The sequence below is a fragment of the Protomyctophum bolini genome (assembly GCF_963924005.1).
Source record: "Protomyctophum bolini genome assembly, chromosome: 16".
Taxonomy (NCBI): Eukaryota; Metazoa; Chordata; class Actinopteri; order Myctophiformes; family Myctophidae; genus Protomyctophum; species Protomyctophum bolini.
Window position 1 is genome coordinate 15,230,783 of NC_137877.1, and position 18,708 is coordinate 15,249,490.

At 45.1% G+C, this 18,708-nt stretch overlaps 1 protein-coding gene across 2 annotated transcripts in view; it reads right to left on the bottom strand.

Moving 5' to 3' along the window:
- znf385b (zinc finger protein 385B) overlaps nucleotides 1–18,708 on the bottom strand; it is an 85,868-nt gene that overhangs the window by 65,439 nt on the left and 1,721 nt on the right. The window contains exon 2 of one of the 2 annotated variants that reach the window (XM_080785775.1): nucleotides 18,227–18,264. The exons of the other annotated variant lie outside the window; for it this stretch is intronic. The gene's annotated coding sequence lies outside the window, so the exon portion shown is untranslated. The remainder of the gene's footprint in view (nucleotides 1–18,226; nucleotides 18,265–18,708) is intronic. 2 annotated transcript variants of the gene reach the window in all.

Sequence of the window (18,708 nt, forward strand, 5' to 3'; positions counted from 1 at the left end):
CACATCAGGGCATAGTAGGTATTGCAGTGTAATTATATATATATATAGAGATTGACCACTAGGGGGGTATCATTGATTTTTCACAAGAATTACATTTAAGGACCATTGGTGGTCCCCAGACCATTGATTGAATAACATTGCCCTAGATGACTGAGATCACATCAGGGCATAGTAGGTATTGCAGTGTAATTATATATATATATAGAGATTGACCACTAGGTGGAATCACACACCCACTGCCAATGTATGTAAGGAATTTAAATACTAACTTGATTAATTTATGCATACAATTCACTTCGAAGATAAGGACCCCCACCTTTGTGATAATCTAATTTGCATTTTACTACTAGCACCTGGCATTATTCCACAAAGAGGGGGGGCCCCATCCCCCCACCTCACCCCCAGTGAGTCATCTAATTTACATGTCTGGCACATGGTTAGAACCCATCCCCCTCTTGTTTATCTAACTTGCACCTGTTTAGATACCATCCCCCACCAAACTTCAAACGATTTAAAGACAGTGACCCCCCTGGCCCTAAATAAATATTGCCTGAGGTTAGCGACCATCCCCCCACCTTAACCCCAGTGACAAAATTTACATGTTAGGGACATGGCACATGAGAAGCAGGGAGAGAGAGAGATGAGATCAGCTAATCACACACACATCATGCATTTTATAAATAACTATCATTAGTTTTTATTATTATTTAATTATAAACTATTATATGCTAATTATATTTATGGATATTTATATTTATGGATATTTATTATTTATGATTATGCTAATTATATCTATTTATATCTATCTATTTTAATTACTAATTTGCATAATTAATTATGCAAATTATGCATTAATTGCTCACTAGCGCCACCAGTGGTAGTGGTCAGAACGTGTAGTGAACACCCACCATATTATACTACTCTGATGGTGGGCAAGAGAAAGAGAGAGAGAGCATGTGTGTGTGTGTGTGTGTGTGTGTGTGTGTGTGTGTGTGTGTGTGTGTGTGTGTTGGGGGGGGGGGGGGGGTCCTTTGACCTGAAGCCTGCAGGACAACAATGACTGATGGAGATCGGAAGAGACTGCAAGAAAAGGACAGAAAAGCAAGAGAGAGACTTGACCATCTCAACCCTTCAGGGCCAATGGCTGATAATGCAACTGGTAACGCACTTACGCTTGCACGCGCGCACACACACGCGCACACACACAAACAGCACCGAGTATAGCAGGTCAGTGACTGACTGAGCTCTCTAACACATCAGATGTCAGGGAATATATATATATTTAAACGGCAGCCATAGCCACTTTAACAGATTTGCACGTTCCCTGACGAATAATGTGGCGAGCATTGGTTTAGAACAGAGATTAATGTTGACCTGGACCGCATAGATCCGTGATAAATCATATAGGTCATGTTGTAACGTCTAAGCAGGGGCACCGCCAAACACATGCACGACCGAGCGGGACCGTCGGCGGTCCCACTCGGACCGCCGTCAGAAGGGAGGCCACGGGGGGATCACTCCTCCAGCCGCGGTGCGAGCCCAGGCCCGCTTCACTCCCCACGAAGCGAAGCGGGCGGGCGGGCGGACGGACGGACGGACGGACGGACGGACGGACGGACGGACGGACGGACGGACGGACGGACGGACGGACAGACAGACAGACAGACAGACAGACAGACAGACAGACAGACAGACAGACAGACAGACAGACAGACAGACAGACAGACAGACAGACAGACAGACAGACAGACAGACAGACAGACAGACAGACAGACAGACAGACAGACAGACAGACAGACAGACAGACAGATGTGGTGTCAATAAGCCAGATGCTCTCTATTGTTGACTGACTGTCAGGGATTAAAAAACACACAAACACACACACACACACACACAGAGCACCCTGTATCTAGGTTACCCAGGAGGCCATGCAGCATTCGGAGGGACATGATTGGATGCGAGAGGGATTGTGGGATCGGGATTATGTCTCTTCTGTGTCTCTCACTGCGTGCGTGCGTGCGTGCAGACATTTACAGTATGTTAGTTGCTTGCAGAGAAGAGAGGAGAGAAGACTAGACGACCATTCAGGTGTCATCATAGCAATACGTTAAGCAGTGGTGTAGCGTACCATTTAGAGTAAGTAAGGTTCATGTTTTAGGTTGTTATTAGAGAGAGTTAAAAGATGAGTGTTGTTTTTTGCTATTTTTTCTTTCGTTTTCGGGATTTTAGCTATTTTTGACAAGGGGGCCGAGGGCATTCGAACAGATGGCTAAATATGTTTTAGACAAAATTATACAGCTACTGTATGTATTTGTTATTATTTACTATAGTCCTACTCCTCCTATACTAGACCCCAGGAAATTACATCTGGCCACAAAAGATCAGGGGCTCTAATGAATGTGAAGGAGGAGGTGACAAACTGACGATTGAGCCTATACGACACACCCAGGAGTAGCTCCTCCTTCACATTCAATAGATCCTGGTGCTCTTTTGAGGCCAGATGTAATTTCCTGGGGTCTAGTAAAACTATAGTAAATAATAATAAAGAAATCTCCGTAAAGTTTTGTGAAAAAGATATACATATTTAGCCACTTGTTCGAATGCCACCCGCCCCCTGTCAAAAATAGCTAAAATCGCTAAAATGAAAGAAAGCAGCAAATGGAAAAGAAATTACACTCATCTTTTACTTTCTCAAATAACAACCTAAAACATGAACCTTGGTTGAAAAAACCCAAAGTTGTCCTTTATTAAGTATACTGTACTTTGAGACATTTGTACTTGCCTGAGTATTTCCAAAACTTTTACTTCTACTCCACTACATTTCGGATCCAGATATTGCACTTTTGCTCCACTACATTAAATTGAAAACTTTAGTTACTTGTTACTTTGTATATTTGGATTATTATTACGAAACATAGGCTATACACCAACATAATTATATAAATTCCGGCCATTTGAAAATGGCAGACAAGCACCAGCTTGTAGATTGCTATTTTTAACCAATATGCTGCCTCCTGCTGGACGCAGAGCCAACCACAGCCTGCTGAGCCGTTTTCAATGTAGCACACGCTGGACTGATATCCTGTTTGGGCGTCCATCTTTAATGCATAAATAGCATCAATGCTAGCGAGCTAAAATGAAGCCATCCTTGTTCTAGCAAGCGCCAATGTTTCCATCTAGACCACCGGATAATCAGCAAAGACCTCCGAATATCGTGCGTTTTATCCAAACCATGGGGAACTCCGTAGATTTCGAGTTATTCAGCGTTTTAGTCAGCCTATATAATGGGAGGTGGACGGCAACGCGGTTGAGCAATCTGGTCTAGGATCGCTAAAGAAGGAAAGGCCAAGCCAAAAATAAATAAAAATAAAAATAAATCAGCGATCCGGTTTTATATCAATAATAAAGCTTATCAGACGGAACATTACGCCAGAAGCAGTTGCTAGTTGGATTCCTTCTGACGGAACGTTCCGCCAGGAGCAGTTAATTTGTTAAATATTTCTATTTTAAAACCTGAAATGGGACATTCTGCATAATAAGTAAATTTTGAATACTTTTGTACTTCAATTTTGAATTCCGTACATTCAGTTGTAATATTTCGATTTTAGAGTATTTCTAGATTGCAGTATTGATACTACTTTTATCAGAGCTGTCGGATGGGAACCACGAGGTTTTCAGTTCGATCCCTGTGGGCTCCCCCAGAGTTAGTGTTGAAGTGTTCTCGAACAAGACTCTGAACCCCTGATAGCTCCCGATGTGCACTTTAGGCGAGTAATGGTTTCCTCCGCCATCGGTGTATGTGTGCGTGCGTGCATGCGTAATGCACTATCTAAAGCTTTGGATAAAAGCGCTATATAAATAAATGCACCATTGACCATTTTACCACTGTACAGGAGTGGTGGGCTACACTGTTAGAACCACTTTCAGAACCTCGTGTATACTGTAGCCGCTACAGTATACACGAGGTTCTAAAAGTGGAGACCAACATGAATAAGAATAGAACGAGATGAGTTCCAGGGCCGGCCTGAGCAGATAAAGACACAGGAGGAAAAGGAGAGACGTTTTCATGTCAAGGATCCCTAAATTAATGTATATATTTGGTCGAGGATCTCCATTTAAAAACAAAAGGTGCCAGCAACCCACCATACAAGCTCACAACGCCTCGCATTATAATAATGTGTACATACAGGGCTAAAGAGGTTTTCCACAACATTTTGAGCGCCATATTGTTAACTCGTTTGACCCACACCTGGGCCGTGGGCGTGGGCCCCCGACCCTCACTTTGAGAACCCCAGCTGCTCTAATCCAGCCAGCACAGCAGTTAGGAGACGTTTCATTCTGCAGCAGGGTCACCCGTCTTTGAACTCAAATGTGTGGCGATCACGCTGAGCCGCGACGGAGGCTTGACACTAAGACTTAAAACCAACAGGGTTGCACTATAAGCCGCTTTAAGATGAACACATTTGTAAAATACGCCAAAGTAAAAGTGCTGGGCTATGGGATCCCTATAAGGACAAACTGCATAACAGCTAACAGATAAGCTAAATTAACCCGCCTGGGATGAGTATATCCATCGTTTGTGTTTTAGTTCCGATACCGTTAAAGATGTAACAATATTTCCGGTATTGCGATATTACAATGCGTTGGGGACAGATTTCATGATTCGTGACATGCATTTACTAGACCTGTACATGCCCGTCGCAGTCGGCCACCGGCCTACTTAGGAACGATGTAACTTGGGAACCTAATGATATACGTTGTCATAGCACCCGTTTTAACTGTCAGCCGGTGTCCCACATGGAGATCTGTGTATGCCTGTGCCCACTGGCAGAGCCTGATTGGTTGAGCCTCAATTGGCTGAGGGAGAGGCTGGAAATTGCACAGGTGAAAGGAGTTGGCCTCATTAGGCCCACTGGCAGAGCCTGGCCCAGGTGAAAAGAGTTGGCCTCATTAGGCCCACTGGCAGAGCCTGGCCAGAGCCTTTTCTGGTGGTTCTGGAGAACCGTGGGTTCCGACCGATTCGATACCTGGCACTGCACTCCCTGCAGGGGTGTGGAACACGTGTGTCGAATGTGAAGTCGGTGGGTCAAACGGTTCTCAAGTTACAGTACGTGCATTACACACACACACACACACACACACACACACACACACACACACACACACGTACGCAAAAAACGTGGCGCATTTATATAGGATATCGTTTCCTCTGTATCGTTACACCCCTAATCAACAGGGAATAATACATGCATGCATGCAGAGGAGAGGAGAGGAGAGGAGAGGAAGTCCCGCTGACATCGTTTCCTAATCAACTTGAATCATCAAATATTAAAACATCCTGTAACACGCACACACCCACACCCACACCCCAACACCCACACCCCCACACACATACCCACACCCCCACCCCCACACACACCCACACACACCCATACCCCCCACCACACACACACCCACACACCCCCCACACACACACACACACACACACACACACACACACACCCATACCCCCCCCCCCCAACACACACACACTCCCATATCAGATCATATGCACAGAGATTACTAATCCCGATTACAGCTGCTCTGCTCATGCCGCGCCGGCCACTAATATTTACACCTTTGGATATAGAGCACATCATCTCTCTCTGGATATCACTTTGACAAAGTCTTTCATTTTGAATTAATCTGGACGGATTGGAGATTATAAGCACTGATTTCTTTGTAACAGATCAAGGTTCAAATGCATGAGAAAACAGTGCAACAGACGAAAAGTATGAAATATGACGGGTAGGAATGCAGGTTATGTTCGAAAACGCTTGATTCATAGTCATAGTCTTTTGAATAAAATGTCATTTTGTTTTAGTCATATTTTAATTTTAGTCATCGGAAATGTTCTGGAGAGGGAAGTCTGGAGCTCTCTGGTGGAGCTGTTGCCCCCACGACCCGACTACGGATAAGCGGTTGAAGATGGATGGATGAAATGCTTTAGTGTTATAGACTACTTTTAATCGACTAAATGACATCCAATTTTAGTCGACTAATTCTACAGTTTTTGTCGTAGCCGTCGTAATGGCTGATTTTACGCTTGCTGAAAATAGGCACTGCGACGCGAAGCTTGTAGATCAGCTATTTTCAGCATGCAACCAAGCATAAAATGCCTTTTAGTTCTACAGGATCTCTTGTCCACTAGTCCCTTCCTAACATCTTAGTCAGCCAGGCAGACAGGCAGACAGACCGACAGACAGACACCAGGACAGGACAGGACACCCGTGGAAATAAGAACTGCAAGGCAGGTGGAATCTCTGTAACTGCATACAATGAAGAAGAGAAGAGACAAGAAGATAGAAGAAGCACATGGGTCTCCGCCAGGTCAGGTACTGTATAGGTTATTGTGGGCCTGGTTGCGCTAAATAGGCCAATGTTAAAAGGGTGCCATTTTTTTCCCTCGGCTTAGACGGGAATGTGTGCAAAATCTCACAGAAATTGCACGCTGCGTTCTTCATGATTTTCAAAACGGACCAATCCTTCGAACTTTGGAAGCCAATGATAGCCATTAGCCAATGACGGTGGAATATGAAATATCGGACAGTCTTGATCACATGACTCTATAATGTGTACATAATTATTTGCGTGATTTTTGGACAAAATCTGGAGAAGAAATGTGTTTAAAACAAGGCATCCAGGGAGTGTGTGTGCACACTGCACAGTTTTGCATGCGAACGGGCCAACAATGCCGGAGATTATAGTTGGTCGCGGACGGACGAACGGACGCACAGGGTGCAATGCCTTCGCTTTGGCGGAGAGCAGAGCAGAGCAGAGCAGAGCAGAGCAGAGCAGAGCAGAGCAGAGCAGAGCAGAGAAGAGAAGAGAAGAGAAGAGAAGAGAAGAGAAGAGAAGAGAAGAGAAGAGAAGAGAAGAGAAGAGAAGAGAAGAGAAGATGAAAGGAGGAAAACAGGAGGGGAGAAGGAGGATAGGAAAGGACATGGAGGAGAGACGAAGAGGAGAGGACAGGAAAGGAGAATAGAGGAGAGAGGATGAGGGAACAGAGCATTAACGGTAGATGCTATATATATTAAAGACCAAATATCACCTTCTGCTAACAAAACGTGCGTGCGTGCATGCGTCATCACACTGTGAGTGATGGTGACACTGAACATCATCAACACCAGCTCCAGTGCATTGAAGTTTTTGACTTACAACAACATTGCAGTGCACGTAAACCAGTGGTTCCCAAACTTTTTCATGCATGTCAAGGTCAAGGACCCCCAAAATGACACTCATTAGCCTGCAGACCCCCATTTGAAAAGATATGCCAAGGACCCCCCCAAGATTTTCTCGGTGATTTTCAACCATTTTCAATTCAAGGGTTGACCTGAATAAGGCTATGGTGACGGTCCCCTATTTAATGGTATTTCTATCAGTGGGACCACCATTTATATTGTAAAATCAATGTTAATTTAACTCTGAGAGTGTACAAATGAGAGTGTTCCATTTGTACACTCTCTGAGTTACAGACCCATAAGGGTTGAGAACTCTCTCAAGGACCCCTGGGGGTCCCGGACCCCACTTTGGGAACCACTGACGTGAACCACAGAGGAGAACAGAGCTCTGCTCTCTCTCATCCTCATTACTGTACATGCAACGCGTATATCACCCACCCCTACTGAGAACCACAGCAGGGAAGTGTGAAAACGCTCCACACGTCCCAAACCCTTCTCCCTTCTAGCTCCAAAACTATGGAATGCACTTCCCATTGCAATCAGAACTGCACTCACTCCCAATCGTCAGACTCCATCTTAGCCCAAAGCACTTGCCGTACCACTATTATTGTACCGATTATACTGCGGTTCATTCATATGGCTACAATTAACACACTTTCAGTTCATCATTCAAAAATTGTTTGTTTGTTTTTGTGGCTTTCGCCTTTATTTTATATTTTTTTATAGAGGGACAGACAGTAGGCTGACAGGAAATGGGGGGGAGTGACATGCAGTAAAGGCCGTCAGGATCCGGAGTCAAACCCGCGGCACACTGCCAGCCACGGCCCAGGCCTTCATCATTCAAATTTGAGCCAATGAAAAAAACAAATGGTTTTTCGTAACTACACAAATTCCTTAATTCACCATTAAAATCATTCATTACGATGAGAATCATGAGACATGTATGTTTGGGCAGCACTCTAGCAATTCTTCCAGGAGATTATGGCAGTAACAACACACTGCGTGGGGCACTGTGTGTGTGTGTGTGTGTGTGTGTGTGTGTGTGTGTGTGTGTGTGTGTGTGTGTGTGTGTGTGTGTGTGTGTGTGTGTGTGTGTGTGTGTGTGTGTGTGTGTGCGTGCGTGCGTGCGTGCGTGCGTGCGTGCGTGCGTGTGTGTGTGTGTGTGCGTGCACCAGCCAGGACCCTGGCTGAGGGCAGATTGAGACGCAGCATGTCCTTACGTCACGACAGATTAGTTTGGCAACACACAGAGTTCACACACACACACACACACACACACACACACACACACACACAGGGGTGGGGGGGCTGTAAGGTATCAACATTCATTTCTAATACTTCACTAGTACCTGACAAGACGTCTGCGATTACACTTCCCTACATCTTGTCATCTTCCATATCTACCATGCTCCATGATTGACATTGTCGAACCCTGACTGATTGTCGTACTCCCATCAGAGATGGAGCTACATTTGATGTCAATTAATGTTAACAGTTCTCCAAACACAGAGATAGAGAGAGAGAGAGAGAGAGAGAGAGAGAGAGAGAGAGAGAGAGAGTATAATTGCACTTTACAATTATGAACACACAACAGTTTTGTGAAGAGGGACACCTTCAATTCAACCAATTTGAATTATATTTTTTGGCCAGTTCCTCAGTTTTGATGAAAAAAAGGTGTGACAGCAGTCAGACTGATTCTTCTGAATTATTCTAACTACTAGGACTAGGAAATACTGAACAAGATATTATGGTGTCTGGTCGATGTAGTTGGAAATTGGAATACGAATTCACGTTAAATCAATCACGTTAAATCAATCAATCGATCACTCTCGTCTTTCTTGCTCCCCCAAAACGGTTGCATTTTCAACAGCATGTGTGCCCCTCCCCTCCTTTTCCTCTCCTCTCCCCTCCCCCCTCCCCTCCCCCCTATCTGCCAGGAGGTTTCACTGCTGTGCACAGCCAGGAGGGAACTGCAAGTTCATCCAAACCAGGTCATCATCATCATCAACACACTACAGCATGTTACCAGGACCCTAATCTATCCCTACACACTACAGCATGTTACCAGGACCCTAATCTATCCCTACACACTACAGCATGTTACCAGGACCCTAATGTATCCCTACACACTACAGCATGTTACCAGGACCCTAATGTATCCCTACACACTACAGCATGTTACCAGGACCCTAATCTATCCCTACACATACAGCATGTTACCAGGACCCTAATCTATCCCTACACACTACAGCATGTTACCAGGACCCTAATGTATCCCTACACACTACAGCATGTTACCATGAACCTAATCTATCCCTACACACTACAGCATGTTACCAGGACCCTAATGTATCCCTACACACTACAGCATGTTACCATGAACCTAATCTATCCCTACACACTACAGCATGTTACCAGGACCCTAATGTATCCCTACACACTACAGCATGTTACCATGAACCTAATCTATCCCTACACACTACAGCATGTTACCAGGACCCTAATGTATCCCTACACACTACAGCATGTTACCAGGACCCTAATGTATCCCTACACACTACAGCATGTTACCAGGACCCTAATCTATCCCTACACACTACAGCATGTTACCAGGACCCTAATCTATCCCTACACACTACAGCATGTTACCAGGACCCTAATCTATCCCTACACACTACAGCATGTTACCAGGACCCTAATCCATCGCTACAAACTACACCACTGATTCCCAACAGTGCCATCGCTACGTATACGCGCAATACACACTGCGAGGAGAGGGTGGGGGGGTGGGGGCAGCACAAATATCCTACGAGTAGGGCAACCAAATGGTCAGCGACGTCCTTGATTCCCAAACTTTTTCATGTCAAGGACCCCCAAATTTACACTAATTAGCCCGCGGCCCCCCATTTGAAAAGATATGCAGGGGACCCCCATAAGAGAAGATTTTTACGGCTCTTGATTCTCAACCAGTTTAACTTCAAGGACTGCCAATTGTATATTGTAATCAATGTTAATTTAACTCTAAGAGTGTACAAATGGAACCAATTGGACCCTATAACGGGAGTTACAGAACTTGCTTCCATATATCATTTAGCTGGGGACCCCTGGAACTCCCTCAAGGACCCCTGGGGGTCCCCGTACCCGTCAAAAAGGCAGAGGTTTAGGGATAAGGGCGAAAATAGGGCCCTATGTCCTGCCGTTGCAGTCGCAGAAAAGAAACTATTGTCGTGACAAATCATGACAACAAACACAATTTTTCGGGCTGAACAAATTATTCAAAAGAAGAAGAAAACGGCAGGTTACAACACTTTTTTTGTTGTTTTTCTTCTTTGTAATTATTTGTTTGGTCCAAAATATTGTGTTTGTTAATAATTTGTCACGACAAGATATTGGGCAGTATTTTGCGTGTCTTAAGTACCAGGTCTTATTACTTAACTTAAGACCTGGAGGCGTGGTCAATGCCATTTGGCTATTCTGAGTGGCCAAAGAGCATTGACCACGCCGCCAGGTCTTAAGTTAAGTAATAAGACCTGGTACTTAAGACACGCAAAATACAGCCCAAGGTCTTTAATAAATACGTTGGGAAAAATGCATTGGAAACTATTTCCTGGGCCTGGCGTCGTCAGCCTGCCGCTGTGATTCCGACAACACTTGACAACACGGCTACAGCGAGGCCTTGAGGCTCGTGAGGCATCATGCCCGTCTTGCCAGAGCAAGTGGCCGCCGCCCGTATGGTCACCGCACCACGCAGCCTGGCTGTGACCACCTCGCAAAGCAGCCAGCGACCACCGCCAAGCAGCCCGTGGCTTTGCACTTTGTGCATCGACGAACGCACCATCCCAGTTGGCAGCAGGCGGTGGTGTGTGGATATTATCCCCGGGAGAGCCCTAAACATACTCTGTGGTTATTGATGATAGGCACACGGCTGCCATCTTGCCAGCACCTATAGGTGCTACTGTACCTAGGTGCAACTTCCCATAGACAGCCCTATCATCCAAACAAAGTCCTATATAATTGTATTAAATAACGAACTCACCAACATTGCAGCTGTACGAAAAGCTTGAATTATCGCCTTACTACTACTGTACCTGCAAAGTGTTTGTTTCTTAAAAATCCACCGTAGACATGTTATGAGCTACTTCCTGTCAAGACATTCCATGCAGATGATTATTTTTGTGTCAGAGTTTGGAAGCGCTCGTTATCAGTAAAGCAACCGACCTGCTGCCTCCTGCATTATGTGCAAATTCTAAACAGGTGGTACACATGGGCTGGTGAGTGATAGTCAACGAGCGCTTTCAAACTCCAGCACTTAGAAAAAAGATTATTGACAGGGAGTATAGCTCATAACATGAGCTATACTCATAACATGTCTACAGTGATTTTTTTATTAAACAAAACACAATTAGATAGGCCAGTTCTGTTTGGATGAATGGGCTAGTTAGCACCTTGCTGGCATCAATTGTGACCCCAACGATCGATTAACCGGTTATAGTTGATAAGCACGTTTTAAAAATGCTTTTATCTGAGAATCTTAATTTCACACACACACACACACACACACACACACACACACACACACACACACACACACACACACACACACACACACACACACACACACACACACACACACACACACACACACACATTGATGGCGGAGGAAAACATGCAAAGCATCAACCTGCACGCCGGGAGCATTTAGGGGTTCAGCGTCTTGCTCAAGGACACTTCGACACAGGGATCAAACCGGGAACCTCGCGGTTCCCATCAGGCCATTCTACCGCTGAGCCACTGCCGCTCCAGCAACATTGTGGTGAGCAGGCTGGCATGTGGAGAACAGAGACATGGTTTGGTCATCAATCTCCACCAGAGCTTGTAGATCGGCTATTTTCGGCTGTGGGTTTTTTGGGGAACAAACAGACAGTTCCCGGTTTGACAATATGTCAGAGTCCCGCCGTCCAGGGGACGTTAAAATATGTATTTGGGATGAAAACGCATCTCCCCGTGGGATGCAGGAGGGACCAAGAGGATTTTATTTATGTGTTTAGCTGACTACTGCGCATCGCTGCACAAACGTGGCATGAAAGCTCTTCATAAGAAGCAGTGCTTATTTCTTTGACTAAGACTATGACTAAAACTAAATCCATTTTTGCTGTCGAATAAAACACTGATAAGGACCAGCGAACAACAGTATCGTTTTTAAAACACTATTCCACAGGCAGTGCTGATAATTCGCTGTCACTCTCATGACATGTTACTTGACGATTATTGTCACTCAAAGAATTCACGATTGAGTGTGAGCAGCGTGTCAGTGTGAGCAGTGTGTCACAGTGTGAGCAGTGTGTCACAGTGTGAGCAGTGTGTCACAGTGTGAGCAGTGTGTCACAGTGTGAGCAGTGTGTCAGTGTTTGAGCAGCGTGTCTCAGTGTGAGCAGCGTGTCAGTGTGAGCAGCGTGTCAGTGTGAGCAGCGTGTCAGTGTGAGCAGCGTGTCAGTGTGAGCAGCGTGTCACAGTGTGAGCAGCGTGTCAGTGTGAGCAGCGTGTCAGTGTGAGCAGTGTGTGTCACAGTGTGAGCAGCGTGTCAGTGTGAGCAGCGTGTCTCAGTGTGAGCAGCGTGTCAGTGTGAGCAGCGTGTCAGTGTGAGCAGCGTGTCAGTGTGAGCAGTGTGTGTCACAGTGTGAGCAGCGTGTCACAGTGTGAGCAGCGTGTCAGTGTGAGCAGTGTGTCACAGTGTGAGCAGCGTGTCAGTGTGAGCAGTGTGTCTCAGTGTGAGCAGCGTGTCAGTGTGAGCAGCGTGTCAGTGTGAGCAGCGTGTCAGTGTGAGCAGTGTGTGTCACAGTGTGAGCAGCGTGTCACAGTGTGAGCAGCGTGTCAGTGTGAGCAGTGTGTCACAGTGTGAGCAGCGTGTCAGTGTGAGCAGTGTGTCACAGTGTGAGCAGCGTGTCAGTGTGAGCAGCGTGTCACAGTGTGAGCAGTGTGTCACAGTGTGAGCAGTGTGTCAGTGTTTGAGCAGTGTGTCAGTGTTTGAGCAGTGTGTCAGTGTTTGAGCAGCGTGTGTCACAGTGTGAGCAGTGTGTCAGTGTGAGCAGCGTGTCAGTGTGAGCAGTGTGTCAGTGTGAGCAGCGTGTCAGTGTGAGCAGTGTGTCAGTGTTTGAGCAGTGTGTCAGTGTGAGCAGTGTGTCACAGTGTGAGCAGCGTGTCACAGTGTGAGCAGCGTGTCAGTGTGAGCAGCGTGTCACAGTGTGAGCAGCGTGTCAGTGTGAGCAGCGTGTCAGTGTGAGCTTGAGGAAAAGATTACGACAATTATGCTAAATGATTCCAATTATCTCAAATAATTGTTAAATGGAACATGAAAGCAGACACCGGCTTTTGCACGCACACACGCACGCACGCACGCACGCACACACAGGCATTTACAAGGACAAGTCTGAAAACAGGAGACACTGTTATTAAATCAATCATTTGAATGTTTCACACACAAACACACGCAGGCGCGCACAGGCGCACACGCACACACACACGCAGGCGCGTGCGCACACACACACACACAATACTCTATGGACTTGAGTATTTACATAATTCAGAATTCTCTTATTTCTGGGTGTATAAGTTCCTTTAGTGGCTGCTGTACGGTGTGTGCGTGCGTCCATGCGTGTGCATGCACGTGCACGTACAGGTACAGTGTATATATGGGTTCTATATCTAATTAGTCCCATTCTGTCTGCTATGATTTATAGAGCCAGGTATGTACTGTACAGGGTGGAGGCAAAGAAGCAATGAAACCGAGAGAGACTGTGTGTGTGTGTGTGTGTGTGTGTGTGTGTGTGTGTGTGTGTGTGTGTGTGTGTGTGTGTGTCCGTGCGTGCGTGAGAGACAGACAGAGAGAGAGACAGAGAGAGAGACAGAGAGAGACAGAGAGAGACATGTGTGCAGCTGGTAAATTAATTAATTGTCATAGTTGGCTGATTATTAATTGATATGGGTCCACCTCTGTTGTCTCATTCAAGACAAGACCAGATAGATACGACACGATAAGATCATATCAGATTAACCTATTTTTTGTGTTCTACCCGGAGTTACTTGTGATATCTATATCTACAGAAAAGGTTCATTTATATTACCAAGGGTGTACAGCACGCACACGCGCGCGCGCACACACACACACACACACACACACACACACACACACACACACACACACACACACACACACACAGTCGATTTATTGTATGATTCTAGGCTACACTCGCATCACTGCAAACAGTCACCCATTGCATACCTTGTAACCCTAGCCTAACCCCAACAGTATTTTTTCTTTCAATTTTCCCAAATCTCTGGCAACTGCACTGAGTTTCTGTTTAACAGGTGGGGCAAATTGGGTGCGAGTGTCAATATAGCTCATACTAAACACCAGTGTGTGAGGTCAGGATTAGATCAAGTTGATCTGTCTGGTTGCATGCAAGTTGAGGACTCCAGGGCTGGGGTTCGACATGCCATTATTCCAAAGAAACTAAAAAGGAAAACAATATATATATATATATATATATCCCACTGGACTAAAAGCCTATTAGTCAGATGGCCCGTTATCTGGTAAACAAATGGCCGCTGCTCCCACGGCCCAGTGCTCCGAAAATACACACTGCGGATTAGTTTTAGTTCAGTGAGCGCTGTCCATGGTGCTGAAGGGGCAGCAGGGGGTATAGGACTCGCTGGCATTCCAATTAGGCTACCTCTGTCATGTGTTGCCCCTAACCACTTTCAACACTGCTGTTCCACTGCTTTAGAGTTTCATCTTGTGTCAGGTCATGAAATTGGATTTCCGTTGGTTCACTTGATTCATACTGCTGTCCGCCGATTATGAATGATAAATGGTGCATTTAGCGCTTTACATAGATGGTGCATTTCATTCACCCATTCACACACACACATTCATACACCTTTACATAGATGGTGCATTTCATTCACCCATTCACACACACACATTCATACACCTTTACATAGATGGTGCATTTCATTCACCCATCCACACACACACACACACACACACACACACACATTCATACACCTTTACATAGATGGTGCATTGCATTCACCCATTCACATTCATACACACACACACACACACACACACACACACACACACACACACACATTCATACACCTTTACATAGATGGTGCATTGCATTCACCCATTCACATTCATACACCTTCACATAGATGGTGCATTGCATTCACCCATTCACATTCATACACCTTTACATAGATGGTGCATTTCATTCACCCAATCACACACACACATCCATACACCTTTACATAGATGGTGCATTGCATTCACCCATTCACATTCATACACCTTTACATAGATGGTGCATTGCATTCACCCATTCACATTAATACACCTTTACATAGATTGTGCATTGCATTCACCCATTCACACACCCATTCACACACGGATGGCGGAGGAAACCATGCAAGGCACCAACCTGCACATCGGGAGCAATTAGGGGTTCAGCGTCTCACTCAAGGACACTTCGACCCCAACTCTGGGGGAGCCCACAGGGATCGAACTGGGAACCTTGCGGTTGCCATCCGGCTGTTCTACCGGCCACTCTACCCCTGAGCCACTGCCGGCCCTTATGTAAGTACTGTAGATGGTGTAATGGCTTCTATGTAGCCAGGGAATAGAGACCTACTAATTTTCCCGAAACAAAGCATAGTCTATTCTAGACCAGTGGTTCCCAAACGTTTAGCCCGTGACCCAAAAGAGAAATTAGATCGGCGATCAGCTATTTCCACTACTTCTAAAACATCCGTTTTCTAATTTATGGAATTTCTTAGTTTGTTTTTTTAATTAGTTTATAATTCGTAATTCGGAAAGTTTTTTATTATGTAACTACATGTAATGTCCTGTGACTGTCCTGTCTTGTCCTATAAGTATAACCTATGTTCCAAAGGCTCCAATGTGATTACTATTTAATCATAAGCTCTTGTTAATACTTCGCATTGGTTAAATATTTCATGAAACCTACAGGCACACTTAACCACTTTTAACTTGACTTTCAAAACTTTTCTCAAGCTCACAATGTGTCTGGGCATGGGTGTTTGGGCATGTCTGACAAAGAACCCCATATATGGGCATAATAACAGGGTGGGGCATCCATTTCCAACTTGCATCGTTCCAAGTAGGCCAGTGCCCAACAGGCACCGCTCTAGTAACTCTAATGTATTTTATTAAGGGCTTTAAAGTAACTGACCTTACTGTAGGGGTCACTTTGGTTCACCGTTGAACCGCCAGGACACAACATGGCTTTTTTTCACTGCAGTAATAACAATAATACAAATTATACAACAGGTCGTTTCGGGGAAGCTATTTGATTGGTTGAAACAGCTTTCTAGCCGTGCTTAAACCACGATAATGGAACACCTAATCAAAATAAATAATTAATCCGTGCTTTTCTCACAGAGCGCAGCATACTCGGTGGCTAGGTTAGCTATAGTTGCTTGGGACATTTGTGGTCGTAGTGGCTACAGTCGTCATTAAAAATACATAATTTTCAACGATTATCTTAGTTTTAAGGGTAACTGTTGTATAATTGCAATATTACAGTGCAGGTGAGTTCCTACAGCACCACAGGCGTGCATTAATGACGATGAAGAACACCCTCTCATGTAATAATGCTTAAAAACGTCATACCATCGCAGCACTAACTAACCGCCTGGTCGGTCCCCCACCAGTGCACACACCACAGGGCGATGTGCCAGCAGCCATCAGGCTCCACCACCAGTCCCTGTGAGAATGGAACACTTGCACTGTCTGTTCTGTTCTGTTCTGTTCTGTAGTGTTCTCTGGGATTACCGTCCCAGGAGTCCATACCCCTGGGATGTGTACACTGACTACCAGTGGCATGCACAGACATTTTGATTGTGAGGTGTTGAAGTGAAAAAAGGGCACCTTGTGCAGCGCGTGGAACCGCCAACTGCCTTAGTTAATAGTGTGTGAAATGTATAGATTTTGGGGCATAAATAACATATTAGAAGAGTTAAATCAAAAGGGCATGTTGCTGTCCAGAGGACAAAAGGCACAACCTAGTGTCTATCTGTGCACGTCCCTGCTGACTACACCGCCGTTGCAAGCGGGCCAATATTTTGTTCTATATGACTATATGATGTAAACACCAAATATCTCGGACCGCTGGCATTGCAGACCGGCGGGCACCTGGCTTTAGCCTATAGGTTCTCATAGAAGTACATTATCTCATCGCGCTGTGAGGCTATCGAGGACGATAATGTAATTAGAGGCACTCGGGAGTCTCAGGTGGCAAAGTGCTATAAAAGTCCCTGCCCACCGCCACAGAGGCTGTGGGTTCGAATCCACGGTGGTGCATAATATAAAAAAGAAAGAAACAAAGAAGTTGTGTATTTCAGTTGTTAATTGCCATCAACCTGTGAAATTCGCTACATTTGGTCTCATTTGTATAGAAATGTTGAATGGGTGAAGAGGTAGAAACCTGATTCTGTCCACCTTGATGCGTTAATATAAATAAGTCTCTTCTCTGTTTAAACTATCTTCTCTTACACTGAGATCCTGTAATGTTATTTATCTGATGCATCCCTGTAATGTTATATGATTGTTATCATATAATTATGCCTTATTTATGCCTTATTTATGCCTTTGTTTGGTACTGATTGTTACTACTTTCTTTTCCTGTTCTGTTCAGTTCAACCATCATCACTCCATGTCATCCTCAATAAATATATGTGAAACCACAAGCCGACTATGGTCCTGCATGGTGCTCTAATAGGCACACTGGTGTAAGGGTGATATAGCCTACAACCAGCAAACCCCTTCGTACAGTACAATTCTTTCAGGTTGCATTAATATCTCAAGAAAATGAATTAACAAAGTCTGTATAAAGTGCACCAAGTAAAGGGTTTCCTTGGTCAAAGCTGCAAAAATAGATATAACTTTGGCCTGCAGCCCGACGGCCATGCTGCGTGTTACTCACCATCTCTCGCTCCGCATTTCCTGTCAGCCCATACTGTCCTATCCATAATAAAGGCATAAACAAAAACTGTTAATAGAACGTCATGTTGACCATTAGTGTTAGCATTATGTTATGCTTTAGCTATTGAAAAATAGCAGATCTACAAGCTCCGAGTGGTGCACTACGAGCTTGTAGGTCTTCTATTTTTGAAAAATCAAAGAACGACTGACATAGAAACATAGCTTTTTTCAGAAAACTGTCATTTTCAAACAGACATTTTTAGAATCTGATCTCAGGTCAAAATGGGTTGGTGGTTGGAGGAGCCTGGGGGTGGACTTTGGATCAGTGGTTCTCAAACCGTAACCCCTGCAGACCCCTGTGGACCCCCACGGGTCCATGAGGGTTTCCAGGGAGTCCTCAGACCCCTGTGGACCCCCAGGGGTCCATGAGTGTTTCCAGGGAGTCCTCAGACCCCTGTGGACCCCCAGGAGTCCTTGAGGGTT